Here is a 14,943-nt window from a genome sequence, read left to right on the forward strand (position 1 = left end):
AAATGACAGTAAAAAGTTCTCTGGGGGATGATGGTCACAAGCAGTTGGCTGGGTTTACAATAAATGCAAGGCAAGGATTTTCTTTTGTTGAATGGGCTTTAGTGTTGAGGGCACAGAGGTCATTGCACTCACAGAGAAGCACTGAGAGAACCAGGAATGTCAATCATGCAGGGGTGTCAATGGAGGAAATAAAAATCAAATACCTGAATTCCATCCAGAGAGCCGAGAGTGGATTTTGTTAATGACCCAGTGATCTTTTTGCTATTTGTGGAGGCAGACCTCACCCAAATTCCCAAAATAATTATCCCAGACTCTTCCATGTCTAGACCAGTACCCATACTTAGGGAAGACTTCACAGGTATTTTGCACCATGCTGACCTATGCTATTGGTCAGAAAACATACTAAACCCTAGGCCTTTTAGCTATTGAATGCACTCTCATGATCACATGTACTTTAAAAAGAATTTCTAAGCAGTCACACCTCCAGCTTTATTGTGCGCCTGGAACTGGATTGTTTGTTGCCTGGAAACCCTTTCCCAAATCATACTCTTTGAAGTGTGCTGCCAATGAACTGCCTGGCGTTAGATTCCCCAAAGTCTGACTCAGGTTGATGAAGTCTATCTGCACCAGATTTTGATTCTAATTCCTTCAAGGGGTTAATGTCCCTGTCTGTCACCTGAAGGAACCCCCTCACCTGAGGTCCAATGAGACAGCTGTTGGTTACCCCAAGATAAAAGTGGCATCTTTGCATCACTGGGGGATATTGTTTGTGACCTGTTGTTTTTGTGGTTGATAGGTGTCTCCTCTGAGTAGGACTGTTCATTGATTTTCAGCTTTTACTCCATAGCAATTTCTAATACTATGAGCTCTAAAGCTCAGGGAGAAAGCATCTTGGTCGGTTCCAGCCTCTTGTGTCTGAAGTGTATAGTGTCTTTAGAAGCAAGGTCTTAGGTTCATTTCATTAACTTCTTCAAAATAGTTTAAGAAAGGTTGGATAGGAATGTTAATGGGAACTACTCACATTTTAAAAGTCTGGCAAGTCGCTCAAGAACAGAAAAAAGGCAAAGAAATCTGTCCCATTTTCTCTGGTTCTGGCTTATTCTTTTAACATCCTTAACACATAAAATCTTGTTTTCCAGTTATTTGATTTTGAAAGCACAGACTCACTGCTGTTCTTTACTTAGTGACTGATCTATTTTTTTTATAAGCTACAAAACAGTCTTTCTAATTTTTCCAATTATTATGTTTCAATAAAGCCAAAGAGAATAATATCCAAATAATTGACAGTATCTAACAACTAAATACTTAAATTATAGAGAGAATCATTTTAACTTTCTGCTTTCTTTGAGGGAAACGAAAGAAAGAAAGAAAGGAAGGAAGGAAGAAAGAAAGGAAAAAGAGTAAAATAACAAATAAAGTCCAATGACAATATGAGGTTCTTATAGAAGAACAAATATAAAGTTGACAGAACTTTATAAAGAAAAAAATAAAAAGACGCAGAAAGCATATTTAAACAAATAATGCTTTAAGTTCTCCCAAACATGAGAAAATATGACAGCCTTTAGGTACAGAGAGTCAGGGGATAAATCATCAGTTCAATCTAACAAGAAATTTACAAGGACACATCATGATCAAATTATCAAAACAGAAAACAAAAATATTGAAAGCCTCCAGAGAGAAGTGCACCCGACGGTCCCTTGACTATGTCACTAACCTGCTGAAGCTATCAGGTGCCCTGTGCGTCATGGTGAAGTAGTTGACCAAGAGTAGAGCCTGTCCCACATGTTTCCCGCTGGACAAACATGTTATTTCACTGGTAAGCACAGCTTGTCCCTGACTTGTGTTTCAGAGGTGTTAGGAGAAGGCAATTGGAAATACAGCTATATGATGAATAGAGGTTTGTCAGAACCATCTACCAACAAAATGAAATGTTTCATGACCTACAAAATAACAAATGGTAATAAAAGGGAGCAGGTCATTAAAAAGAATAGTCTCCTAGCATTGTTTTTATCTGTTTGAAATTTTGCTGCTTAATTTTTCACTTGATTAAAACTACATGATTTTTCTTGAGGGTTAAGAGAATGTTACACAGAAAAGATAAAGAATTAAGAAAAACTTAGTGGAAACTAAGGCAAACCTTATTGGATTGTCTGTCCAGTCCGTCAACCTCGTGATTACCAATGCTGGGGGTGTGTGTGGAGGGGTGTGGCTGGCAAGCTGCCGTCCTTGCTTTCTATCTGGTGCTGACGTAGGCGTCAAAAACCTGTTGGTAAGTTTGATATGTTGGGCAATCTTTGTGATAACTTAGTTCTTAGGCAACGGTATGATGAGCAAACTACATCTGCTGGCTGGTTGGTCTGGAGTCTAATGAGATTTTGCTCCTTAAGATGGCAGATGGCCAGAGGGGAGGTGGTGCTAAGTGAGAGATGCTCTTGTCAATGACCCATCTATGACAAAACTCTTTACTTCAGATAATTAATAGTATTTTGATAAAATCCTGGAAAATCAGTGTTAGACTACTAATAAATAATGTCTTTGGGGAAATAAATGATGGTTATATATTCAGACTCTTCAATTACATAACAGATACCTGAAGGAAACAATTTTCAAAAAGAAAGATTTGTTGTTATGGCTCATGGTGTCACAGATTTCTGGGCATGGATTGGTAGAGTCATTGCTTCTGGCCTAAAGTGAGGTAGAAGAACATCACAGAGGCTGGAGTACATGCCAGACGTTTGAGTCATGCCATCTAGGGAGCTGAGAATGATGGGAGGAGCCAGAGAGGAGGACATACCTAAAGAGACCCATTTTCTTCAAATAAAGCCCCATTCCGTGTCATCTCCTGGTAGTCAACCTGTTCAGATTCTGAACCCCTCAATAGATTAAAGCACTGATTAACTCAGAGTGCATGTTCCTTTGTTTTTTATCACTTGGAAGAATATTAGAAGGCTCTGTGATCAATATCTTTTAACTTGGCATGATAAGAAATAATACGCCCATGTAATAGTAAATTTGATATTGGGCTTTCTTTTTTTTTTTCTCATGGTTTATTTTTTTTATATTTAAAAATTTCCATCTCCTTCCCTCCTCCTCCCCCTCCCTCCCCTCCTCCTCCCCCTCCCCTCCCCTCCACCGATACCTCCCCTCCCTCCCTCTCAAGGCCAAGGAGCCATCAGGGTTCCCCACTCTATGCTAAGACCAAGGTCCTCCCAACTCCCCCCAGGTCCAGGAAGGTGATCGACCAAGCTGAGAAGGCTCCCACAGAGCCCGTCCATGCAGAAGAATCAGAGCCCAGAGCCATTGTCCTTTGCTTCTCAGTCAGCCCCCGCTGTTGGCCACATTCAGAGAGACGGGTTTGGTCGCATGATCCATCAGTCCCATTCCAACTGGAGTTGGTGATCTCCCTTTAGTTCTGTCCCACCGTCTCCATGAGTGAACGCACCCCTCTCGTTCTTGACTTTCTCCCTCATGTTCTCGCTCCTTCTGCTCCTCATCAGGACCTTGGGAGCTCAGTCCAGTGCTCCAATGTGGGGCTCAGTCACCTTCCCCATCTGTTGCCAGCTGGAGGTTTAACTTCTTAGGTCACTGTTTTATAAGTACTAACTGTAAAATAATTCTTGTCCACCTTTGGAACAGTTCTTACCAATAATTTATTCAAAATGACAAAGGCACAAAATAGCAGGGTGGGGTAGACTGTCTGTAGCCGTACTGAGGAGGTCTCATCTGCTCCAATGAGAGCAGATTTCAGGAGGGTTTCCAATTCCCTGCGCCTCCTACGATGGCTTCAGAAAATTCTAGTCTGTCCTCTCAGTGCTCTCTGCCTCTGAGCAGGGCTTTGAAGAGCTTGTTTCACCCTCTCATATTCTAGGTGGACATTGGTGACTTTATAAGCTACATCATAGTTCTCAGTGTGGTCTTTTTTTATTTTTTATTTTTTAGAAATCTTCCATATATGAACCTATGGGGGTTTTTTTTGGTCAAATACATTTGAGGTTTTTGCCATTAGTTTTCTTCTTAGTTATGTAAGGTAGAAGTGAGATAGAAGAAGAAAACAGTATTTGTGGATAGGAAGACCCTGGTTTTAAAATGATCTATGAAAATAGCGACCTCTCTAAAGTACAATTTATTATTTCAAGAGCAACTAAAAAACTAGTTTGAGGATTGTAATATGAATTATATGAGAAAATAAGCATTTTGCCTAGCTAGCAATAATACATTCTCAAGAATAGCACACTCTTTCTCCATTCTTATAGCCAGAGGGACAGTGTATTTACTTATATTTTACATACTGTATATTATATATTTTATATCATTTATATAATTATAATTATATACTTACTTTGAGCTAGGTGATATAGGGATCATGTCCTCTTAGGCCATCAAGCTAGGAAGAGAAAAGAATTAAAATAATCATACAAGTGAATGTGTGTTTAAAAATTCTAACATAAACATGAAAGGAAAGTGGAGTATCATGCACACTGTTATTGCTGGACACACATCTCTTGGTTAGCTAACTCTTTTCTAGCTAAGTAATTCAGAAGCATTCTTCTTTCTGGAAGAGATTTTTGAAGTGGTGTTAGTTGTTTGGATAGTTGATAAATACTTCACTGAGATTTGTGTGTGTGTGTACCTAGAAAATTCTTTCTTGGAAGCTTTGAAGATAACAAATTCAAGTGTGTTAATCCTGTAGGATTGTTCCAGTGACCTGCTTCATCTTGTCTGATTGGACATTTGTGCAGTATGAGGAAGTAAGGAAAGAAGGAAAGAGGAAGCATTTGTGTGAGGGCACTGTTACTACAGTGGTCTACAAACTCTCCAGAAGTGACACTCCCTGACAAATCTCTCCATTACTTTTTCACTGACAAACTTCTCAAAGTCATATACATCCCATAACAGACACAGTTCTGAGTGGGCAACAGATAGTAGCCTTCAATCAATGTGGATAATTTTGAAGTTTTGGTTGTATTCTTTAAGAATGATCATGTGTGTTTATCTAGACTTCTCACCATGCCTGCCATGCTTTGGATTTCACAAGGCACATATGAGCAGCCATATATGGACACTAGCCAGTGACAAAATACCCGAGCATCTACTACACAATGGTTTATTATAATAAAATATATAATTATTATAGCAATTATTACCTAGCAATAATAGCATTATTTTTTTCTCCTAGCCACCTGTCTTTTCATCTCCCTCAAAAAGCAGCTGCCTGAGGACTCCAGGATGACAATAAACCAGATGCTGCTCCAGCCACTCCTTTCACTGAGGGTGAACCCAACTCCCAGCTCCCGGCTTTCCCTTGTTACCCCATGCCTACAGGAAGTAGCCAGACTTGAGCTGATGCCCCTATATCCAAAAACTCTGGGATGTTTGGTCAAAAGTGAGACCCCAGCCCCCTAACACCCTTATATTCAAGAAGTCTGGGATGATTGGAAGCGTCACCCCAGTCCCTGGTATCTATCCTAAGCTCCCCCTCCACTGGGAGTTGCCTTGGTCCAGACTCCACCTCCCGGAAGCCCACCAAGTGCTGACCCCTCCTCAGGGAGGGTCAGGACCACTCCCACAGGCTATTTAGGCTCGCTCCGGAAAAAGGTACATGTGGTCTTGAAATTTGTGTGGACTCCCCCACCTCTGTCTCCCCTCCCCCACCCCCACCTTGCCATGCTCCCGCGCCACCCGGGAGTGCTGCAGTAAACATGGACATCTTTGATTCAGTTTAATCTGGTCCGATTGAAATTATTTGCGTCGGCGGGGAGGCTCCTCTTAAGATTATTTCTAACAGGCAGCTTCAACAGAATCTCTATATACGGGTTGCCCATGCATGCTTCAGCATTGCCAGGGCATAAATTTCAATTCCGATTTGTCTTCTGGGAAGTGGTAGGATCTTGGGGAACTGTGTCTGATTGGAAGCTCGTGTATCGCTCGTGTTGTATCCTCACAGGGGGGTGTGGAAGCCCCATTTCTTGTTTTGTTTTCTGTCTCCTGGTTCATCATATAAACAGTTGGTGACTGCATGGTACTCATCACCATGTTATAACTGTAGCCACTGCAGCCAGAAGAGGGAGGGCTGAGCTAATGCCAGCACCAAGCCTTTGAACCTCCAAAACTATATTAGTCAGCCTTTTCTCTTTATAAAATTACTTGCCTCCACTATTGTGTTGTAATAAAGCAAGGCTGATTAATACAATGGGATAAACTAGAGCAACACAAAATGCCTTAAAAAGCCGGCTCTAGCAAATCTACATTTTTGACTTTGAGAATACTGAATTTATTTCTCAGAAATATAGGGATAAATGAAAACAAAACCATGCTTGATTATAGGTGGAAAAATCCCCATGCTAGCCTCGTCTTCCTGTCAGACATGCTGGAGCAATCAGCCTATTGAGGTGAGTAGCCTATGGGTACCACAGCCTTGACACCATAGCCACTGGCTTTTGCAGGGTTTCCAGCCTTTCTGGAACCACATCCTATAAACAATTTAGTCACTCAAAGTTTTGCTTCTTTTTAACACAAGGGCCTCTCCTGCTAGAAGCTGGGCTTGGACTTGCTCTGTAGTTCTGGGTTAGCACTCTTGGCAATGCCCCTGCCCTGACTCCAGAGTGGCACAGTTATAGACAAGTACTACTAAGCCTTGCTACACTTTCTGTTTGGATAAGACAGTTGTCAAGGTTGGAGTTCATTGTTCACAAGGAACTCTTTTGACTTGGAATGATCATTTCAAGTTGTGTATTCACACTTAACACTTTCTGGCAATCATTCTCAAATGAGTCCTATCCTTCAGAAGTATATTTGATCATCTACATTCATGAGGAAACAATTTTCTTAAGACTTTTGGAAGAACATGAGATTTGAGACTGTCAACCAAATCCTGCGGCCTTGGGGAAGAGTAGTCATTGGACCATCAAGTAATCAAGGGTCCTAACTGGTCACACATCCTAGCTGGGAACCCCCAAAAGTTGCCCTGATTTTTATTACAACCATTTGCCCATACTGTTCTTGGCTGAAATAGATTTGAGAATAAAATTTGCTTTCATAGATCACTATAATAGGAATTTGTTTCTAAGGGTTTTTTTGTCTGATTGATTTTCAAGAGAGGGTTTCTCTGTGTAGCCTTGGCTGTCCTGGAACTCACTCTGTAGACCAGGATGCCCTCTAACTCACAGAGATCCCCCTGACTCTGTTTCCTGAGTGCTGGGATTAAAGGCGCTTGCCACCATTGCTAGGCTGTTTCTAAGTTTTACAGCAAGATACTATTATTATAATCCCTAGTACCAGATATTATACCATTGTGATACTCTAATGTTATATATTGTAAGGATTTTATCATCTTAATGTGATAATTTCCCGACTCTAAAGTATATTTCTGATGTTATATTTAAGTTCATGAACCAATAAGAACACTTACATCAGAGATATGTGTATCACTTCTAATACTTTGAAGCTACTCACCTTTGCTCTTTCTTGGATATATTTTTGTATTGTTTTGTAAAACAATGAGACCTCCATTTTTGAATTTTAGAAATAAGCTCACTACCTAATAAGCTTCCAACAGTTTAGAGTGTACAAATTAAGTAGGTGTGATCACACACAAACACTGAATTATCTTTATCTACCACAGTGCAGCAAGTGAAAAGAAGCATTTTGAATAAAAAGCCGTACAGTCTGTAGTTTCGTTTTTCTGCATTTTTTAGATACCCAGAATCAAACTTGGTTGGAAAACAATGAGTAGGAGATTCCAGAAGTAAGCAATCCAAAAAAGTTAGTTTTTAGCCACAACTATTCCATCTTAGTTACAAGCTACTAATAATTATCACTTGTTATTATAATCTCTCTCCTAGTCAGCTCTAACCATCAGCTCAGTATAGCCTAGAATCACCTGTGAGGAGAATCTCAGCTGAGGAACCTCCCTGCTCAGCCTGACCTGTGGGGGATTCTCTTGAGGGTTAATTGATGTAGGAGGACTTAATCCATTGTGGGCAGCAGCATCGTTTGGAAAACATTCCCGGAAAATATATATATAGCTAAGCCTGACCTTGTGTATGAGCCATCGAGTCGTATTCTCCATGACTTCTGTGGCACTTTGAGTTCCCAGGTTAGAGATAATGTTTTGTGGACTAGGAAGCTTGCTTTCAAGTTGGTGCGTGTTCATACTCTGTTAGACTCCAGTTCATACTGACCCCCTACAATGGTGGGCAGAGACCAGGAAGTGTGAGCCACCTGCATCTGATCTTTATGACTGTCTTTCAAGATGGCTCTCCTGGTACACAGCCTGATGACTTCTGGTTTCATCCTGGAAAGAAAGTTCTGGAACAGAAAGATGCTTCAGATTTCCCAGCCAGAAAGAACACACCAAGCTGAGAGGTCACCCAGAGCTTAGTCATCCCTTAGGTCAATATTTCCCAAGCTTCTCCGAGGATAAGAATCCATGAGGCAGTACTGAAAATCTGAATTCCCTGTCTGTGTCTTTGGAGAGTCTGATTCAGTCACCTCAGGGTGTCGTCTGGGGATTTCCTGCTTGTTAAGCTACCAGGTTACTATCATTCGGGAATTTTGGAGAATATTGAGTTAAAGTGGGCTTTCACAAGTTGTCCCCCATGAATCGCCTTTAAAAAATCAAAGTATGGCATGCTCTGCCCAGCTACCCTGCTTGGGGCCATGCTGGAATCCCGCCATCCTTGACAACTTGGAAATACTCAGTGGCAAAAACACATTGGGGGCTGGAGAAGAAGTGAGAGAGTATCGGACTGATCTACACACGAGTGCCTTTTTCTATGTGACACCCCTTTATAGAAGGGCGAGTGTTTGCCTCTGGGCAGGAGGGCCTAGAATGTGGCTCACCCATACAGAGTCCTGGGCTATCCACACAGACTCATTGAGCCAGGGCCTATGGATGGATTATTTGTATTTCATTTATGTTATTATCGTTGGCCATGATGCTGGTGGTTTTATCCAGAGCCGTATGCTCGGGAGGCAAGAAGCCCACCAAACCCACGCCCGTTGGATTTTTTTTTTTTTTTTGCAAGCTCGCTTCACTTTTCCACAGAGCACCTAGAGGCCCACCATTAGCTTATGTCTGAGCCTGGTAAACTGCTTTCGCTTTCATCACTGTGACTCTGTCCCCATCCATCAGCTTTGAGAATAGATAGCACAAGTCACAGGTGGTATTCAACAGAAATGAGGAGACCCAGGATGCTAGTACCTTAACGATTCAACCGGAAAAAGGTGGGGAGGGGCTCAGAGCTCTTCAGCCCTTCGGGTCCACCAAGTCTTTATATTTTTGTACCTGATGTCGGTCACCACAGGAACCCTGCCACCCAGCTCCATCTGAACCTAGGCTGTCTCCCCCTCCCTCTCCTCGTAGTCCGCACACTTTGGTGAATGTTACTCCTAACTCTGGTTGTGCTGCAACTCATTTCAAAGTTTATCTCCTCTCTCTGTAGATTTTCTTTTTTAAAGTTTCTGAAGCCAACCAGTAGTTTGTCCTCTACCCGCTACGCTGATTTCCAATCATTGATTCTCTGTGGCCCTTCCTCCCCACCTCCCTAATCTCACGACCAGATTGGCCGCTCTCCACCCAGAGTGTTTAGCCTCATCCAACCTCAGTGCACGGGCATGCCCTCAGGACACACTGTCTTCTTCCTACGAGGCAAACAAATACCCTCTGATACCCACCACTGACAAAGCACCATCCAGGCTACATACGTTGGCATTTGGGATTTGTTCTCATTGTTTTTTCTTTACTTCTTTATTCAGTTCTCTCAGCTGGGTGCTGATAGACTTGTCTTTGTCTAACACTCTCACAAGATGGGGAGGTGTCCTACAAGAGCCTGCAAGGAAAGAGACAGAGGAAAAAAATAGCAAAATTGAGACGCACTATAAAACTTACCAAACTTCACACCTGCCCGTTGGTTTTAAACACTGTTTTCTTTTGTCTTTCTCGGGAGGATCATTGTTATAATTCTATTTTGAATTTATATCTGGAATCCCCCCCCCCCCATGATCGCTGCGTTTTCAAACAGGGCATAGCGAGACAGAATTGCAAGTCCACCTGCTTCAACTGCAGAAAGGGATGGCTTCCTTGTTTTTCAGACACCTCCCTTAGATGATTGGCTGATGTCCTTTGAAGGGACACTAGGCCACTAGAGCACGAGGCTCTGACAGACCTTGCCCTTCTCCCCCATTCCCTCTGCCTTGCTAAAACCAATAGGTTACATTCCTGAAGCTAGCCACCGTGGATTATTCCCTTAATTGGCTGCTTCCTCCTCCCAAGGCTGACTACCAAGGTCCAGCTATCAAACTTTTGAAACCCAGCAGTCAAAAGTCCTCTTAATTAACATGCCCAATTAAAATTAAACACCTCATCCTAACACTGTGTTTCCCCCTTTACCTGTATAAACTGCCTTTTGCCTGTGTGCCATGTATGTCTCCCCTCTATCTGAAAGCAGTCTTTTAGCCCTCTGGGGACAAATGCCCCTTCCCCCTCTTGTCCCTTCCCCTTCTCCCTCATCCCCTCATCCTCTATTTCCTTTATCACCATGTTCTAGACCATTCTACACAGACCTCCCCTTTTATTCCTTTTAAACATTGCACCTAGAAGGTCATTTGCTACTCTCTCTCTCTCTCTCTCTCTCTCTCTCCCTCTCTCGCACAGTCTCAAGCCTGAGTCAGAAAGCAGCCACTTTAGCTTTTCTTTCCCACTTAATAAGGGGTCTCTGTGAAAATGGATGTTTGAGTGTGGTTTTTCCTAATCCGGAGTCTGGAAGGGAGTCCCCCGTGTGGGACTTCAGTCTTCATCAGTAATAAAATGATTCGTCGTCCCCATAGTTTAGATACTGAATTCACATGTCTGGGAAGTAGAACATTTCACTCACTAAAGGGATTAGATTTTATTCTTTTATAAGTAAAATTGGGATTCTTCAGTAATTTAAAATAGCTTTTCAAGGGGCAAAGCTCATTCTGTGGGAAATTTCTGGCGAAGGGACAAAACCCACCAATGAACCTAGACTAAATCGGGTTATTGTTGGATAAGACCAAAGAATTATCCATTATAATTAGAAAATAATTATGTCTGAAAGTAAAACGCTGCACACCACTGAAGGTTACCAAGAAGATGGACCATCTTCTACAACACAACACAGAAATTACATTTTACAAAGCAGCCTCTTTTCCCCTAGAGTCATCCCCCAGAAACCTGATGGCTAGCCATACTGGCTTTCCACGCAACCCAACTAGACTTGAAAAATCATTATTGACTTGACTTAAAGTGTCAAACCTCTTGTGACACAGGTGTCCTGAAAAGCTTTGTCACTTGACGCACTTTCGGCGACCTTCGATATGGAGATCGATGAGGGAAAACAAACGCTTAGCGTGGCTTTCACTTGGAACCCGATCGCCTGACCCTAGACAGCCAAGGTTCTACACATAGTCAAGCGACTGGCTCCCAAAGGGGCGGTAACACATCAGTGGGGAGCTAAGTCCCTAGGAGGAGAGGAAGTTCAGGCTGCATCCAGCTGCAACAAGGCATCATCAGAGAAGGGTGATTAACCTATGCCACTTGTCAAATGCATTCGGTTTCACAGAACTCTTTTTCCTCACCTGTGTCTGCCCTGTGTTGTATTTCTGTCTACCGAGGAAACTCAACAGGCAAATAAACCTTTCTAACTCAGAAGCCATGGGAAACATTGAAATGCTACTTGACACTGAGGCCCTTTGGGTTAAGGCAAGGGAACACCAGAAAGTAGTGAACCCAGGAGGCTTGGAGAGGGAGCCTGGCTCCTGTTATCACACCTTGTGTTTCATCTTGGAAAGAAAGTAAATCAGAGCTCTGACATTATCTTCTAACAGTAGGGCTTGCAGGATAAAAGCTTTGGGGAACTGTTACCTTCCTTGTTGGTTTAAAGAGGGAGACAGGGGATAGAGGGGAATGCTTGGGCTTGTTGTTGTTGTTTTCCATTTTGACTTTTAGGCCATTTCAAATCTCAGATGATGCAGAGAATGATATTATGGTGTGTCCTTGCTCCTTGTCACAGCTCTGGCTCAGACAAAACCTGAAGTTTGCAATATGCTCACAAACAACTGGAGTCCATCAAACTGACCTGAAGAGGTTTAAATGAATGGTCTCCAGAGCCCATAGAGATGACTTAGTAGTTCAGAGCACATGCTACTCTTGGGGAGGATCCAGGTTCAGTCTGAAGTGCCCATGTTAGGCAGCTCACAACTGCCTGTCACTCTGGCACCTCAACACTGTCTTCTGTCCTCCGTGGATACTGTACTCAAGTATATACATGCACAATCAAAAATAAAAGTAAAATCTTTAAAATAAGGATCTCCTGAAATTTTTCACTTTCTGCTCTATTCAAAGGTGTGTGTGTGTGTGTGTGTGTGTGTGTGTATACATGAATGCCTTTTCCTGGCATGCCTAGGCTTCAACATCCATGTAAAATGCATGGGTAGGTATGGCTAGGATGTGGCATAGAAAACATACTTACTATATTACTATTGTATTATTTTATATGTATGAGTGTTTTGTCTGCCTGCATTTATGTCTGTATACCACGTTTGTCTGCTAGCCAAAAGAACAGAAGAAAGTATCAGATCCCTGGAACTGGATTTATGGACAGACATGAGCCCCCATGTGGGTGCTGGAACTTGAACTTAGGTTCTTTGGAGGAGCAACCAGTGCTCTTAACTGCTAAGCCATCTCTGTAGTCTTTGCTATAATAATCTCAAATAATTCTTTTCATAGGCTCCAAGTAGTTACTCTTCTCTATTTTTGTTAATTTGCTTAGCATATAATTTTAAAAACATTTTCTAGATTTTCTTATATGTGTCTTAACAAATATGCACGTGTAAATATAAATACAGGTATGTACATCCACGTTTTGGTGCTGGTAGTACAGTTCAGTGTAGAGCAAATGCTTAGCATGTGTTCGGCACTGAACATGATCCCCAGCACCAAAGCAAACAACAAACAAACAAGTACAAACCCTCAAACTAAAATAAACCCATTTTTTTTAGAAGAAATAAGAAAACAGACCAAAAGAATTTCAGGTGTGTCTATAAATACAGATATTCAAATGTTACATACTCTTTTTATGTTTTGGGGGAAAAAAACAATAGCACTCTAAACAGAAAGAAAAGCTTTATTTCTATAGGAAATAAGAAAACAGATTTTAAAGACATTTTTTGTGTATGTCTAAAAATTGAATATATTCTCCAGATTAATGGAGGAAAACATAGATTTGAAAAAAAAAACTACACAACATTGTCTAATGTGCTTTTTTCCCCAGGGAACTACAATTTACTCTAAGAAAGAATTGCACATATTAATACTAAGTTTCTAAGGAAACTTGATACTTACACAAGAAATTTCAAAGGCAGGCTTCCCTGAGTCCTGAGCCTTTGCAAGTTCACTACGATTATTTTGGGTTTCATGAATGCCTACAATTTGCTCATACTAAGTTTCATGTGGGTTTGAGCTTTACCCAGAGATCTACTGGGCTCTGCTCCCTGCCAGGTTAGCGGCTGTTTCATAGAGGATGGATGTCTGCCACAGTTTGCCTCATTTTAACTAGACAGAGAAGATAGTGGACAGAACAAACAGGAAGCTGATGCTGGGGCCTCGCGTCACAGCAGGGCTGATTTATCAGTAATGTCGTCAAGAGTTCCCAGAGTAAATAATTCCAAATTTATCACTGGACTGAAACACGTGGATAGAGCTAATGTTATAAAAATTAAATTTAAAGGATTTGACATCTGGTACTTGCTGTACCTCTGTGAGGTAGGTGTGTACGAGCACTTTAGCACATAATCTCAGACTCTGTTCTTATTAGTCCCTGAAATACTCAGTGTGAGATTTCCCCATCTCTCTGTGGGGACACACGGGGTGTATGTGTGGGTTCAGCAGGACTTGCCCATCCTTGTAGAGACCAGAGGATCTATCTGCTCTGCCTCCCTGGGACTAGCATTACAAGAGTTGGTGCACCCAGGTTTTTAAATGTGGTTCTCGGGACTGAACTGGGCATGTTCTGTTTTCAGGACAATGACTCTACTGATGAAGCTATCCCCTCACACTGTGGTGTGCAGTATTACCTAAGGATAAGAGAAGCACAAAGTGCAAAAGCAACGGTAAAGCTGAATCAAACCCGGCGAACCAAGGACAAAGAAACTTCACACAATATACAGACAAGCAAACTTAAGGGTTTTTTTTTTGTTTTGATTTGTTTTACTTTAAATTAACTTAATCCAGTGATTACATTTTTCTGAGCTGAGTTCTGAGCAACCTCCTATGCTTTGAGTTTGATTAACAACTTAATTGTGGTTAACAATTCATTCAACATGCAAATTAAAGACTTTTAAAAATAAAATGTCCATTCTATTACTTTTATTTTCTAAGAGATACAGGGCTTAAAATTATCATTCAAGTAATTATTTCAGTTTAGATATGAATCCAAACTGATACTGTCTGGCTGACTCACTGGAGGCAAGGTGGCTGCAGGGAAGTTCAGGATGGTCACCCAATTGTTGTTAATTGGCATTTAACAGTTGTTAATTGATCTAAGTGGCAAGCACCAGGACAGGTGATACATCTACAAAATTCGGGAGGACTTGTAACAGAATACCGTAACATGCCATAGCGAGCCCTGTTGTTAGAGTACTGGCTTAGGTCTCCAGGAGAACATGAGGTCAGGACATAGTGCTGCCCCAGAAAACTGGGAAAACCTCCATAGACAAGGAGACTTTGAACTGGGTTTTGAAAGATGAGCAGATGTATTTCCAGAGAAGGAAGAGCTAGCTATCCCAGCCCCCACCCCCACCCCGAGCCATCCCTCCCAAGACACAGAGTCCCAGTTTGACCAGTTCTTCCACTGATATTTGCACAGTGGCAAATATCTCGTGTGGGTGTGAGTACTTGGTGGGAGACAGGACTGTGTTGGGTTG

General features: G+C 41.8%; 2 long non-coding RNA genes across 2 annotated transcripts; one reads left to right on the top strand and one right to left on the bottom strand.

Annotated features, from left to right (window-relative positions):
• Positions 1-2,158: 2,158 nt before the first annotated feature.
• LOC119812902 lies at positions 2,159-13,456 on the bottom strand. Its single transcript, XR_005285126.1, has 4 exons — positions 13,364-13,456; positions 9,706-9,830; positions 4,340-4,384; positions 2,159-2,263 (listed from the first exon to the last, which is right to left on the bottom strand). It is a non-coding gene; the product is annotated as an uncharacterized LOC119812902 (long non-coding RNA).
• Positions 13,457-13,719: 263 nt separating this feature from the next.
• Positions 13,720-14,369, top strand: LOC119811205. The gene is made up of 2 exons (XR_005284956.1): positions 13,720-13,783; positions 14,041-14,369. It is a non-coding gene; the product is annotated as an uncharacterized LOC119811205 (long non-coding RNA).
• The last annotated feature ends 574 nt before the right edge of the window (positions 14,370-14,943 follow it).

This window comes from Arvicola amphibius, chromosome 4, assembly GCF_903992535.2.
Source record: "Arvicola amphibius chromosome 4, mArvAmp1.2, whole genome shotgun sequence".
Lineage (NCBI taxonomy): Eukaryota > Metazoa > Chordata > Mammalia > Rodentia > Cricetidae > Arvicola > Arvicola amphibius.